Genomic DNA, 1,288 nt, shown 5'->3' on the forward strand with positions numbered 1-1,288 from the left:
GGAAAGAGAGAAAAGTCCTAAAAGTACAGAGTCAGCAAAGTTGTGAATTGTGTTTTCTTTTTTCCTCACTTAAATTGCTCTGTCTTTTTTTGACTGAATGGAATATTTGATCTGTAATTCAACTGTGAAAACAACAGAGGCCCATTTAAATAGAATAAAGGCAGTATATTTACACAATAACGTGAGTATTGATTTATAAAAATGAATAATCTCTTTTACTTTAAACATGATTTATGTTTATCTACAGTTTTTCAGAACAGAAACCTAATCACAATGGAATGCATCATACTTCTATCACTCAATTCTACTGGTAATGATGATTGTGGATTGCCATATTTATGCAGCAGCAGCTCTGGTTGCAATGAAACTCAGCTCCATCCATCAGTTCTTACACCAGCTTCAGTCATGCCAAAGCTGTTCTCTGCCTCTGAAGCTCGTCGCATGATGGCAGGAAGTTCAGAGGAGTCAAATGTTGTCTTTAACAAAATAACAGATGGTGGACTGGACTGTCAGCGCAGCAAAAAGCAGAACATAAACTTGGCTGAAGCATCAATGTCCAACAGTCCCCTCGTTTCCATAGGATAATATGAGGCCTTTAATAACAGGAATTTTTCTGTTCAACATCGGCACCGTTAAAGCCCCACAAGTCTGTCAGGAGAAAAGAGCGCCCCTGCTGTCCGCCTCTCGTCATCCAGAGATGCTCGAACCATCCACCCAGGTGGGCCATGCTAAGCCAAAGCTGCAAAAAAGGTAACTGACAGACTAACATTGTGACTGAGATGCAAATGAAATCAAACATAAGCATGCGTTTAAAGGATGTTTTTCATATACAGTAATTATAGGAAAATAGACTATCAAGGATGACTCCTTTAAAATCATTTATAAAGCTTTCCTGGATGCAGACAGCTCAGCTAAGAAGTAAATAGATACTAAGCAAAACAAATCCTTAAAGTATATGCAAACACAAGCATAAATATTTGATCCACAGAGAGTAAGCTACGAATGACAATTATTAGTGATATACTGAAATTCTGGAACAGGCACCATTTCTGTCTTTTTGAAACTCGCTCTTCTTTTTGGAGTGTTTTTGTCAGTTGTAAGGTGTTTCCTAGATCCTGTAAGAGTCACTGCTGACTGAAGTGTAGGGTACTGCTGCAGTCCATCCACAAGTCGTTGCATTTTCCTCACGTTCTCTAAAATGAACCAGCTAAAAAAAAGTTGGTGCACTGTTCATGTCTCATTCACTCTACCACATCATCCCTCATCTCACTTTCTTGATTGTTCTCAT

Source organism: Monopterus albus, unplaced genomic scaffold, assembly GCF_001952655.1.
Source record: "Monopterus albus unplaced genomic scaffold, M_albus_1.0 scaffold217.1, whole genome shotgun sequence".
NCBI lineage: Eukaryota > Metazoa > Chordata > Actinopteri > Synbranchiformes > Synbranchidae > Monopterus > Monopterus albus.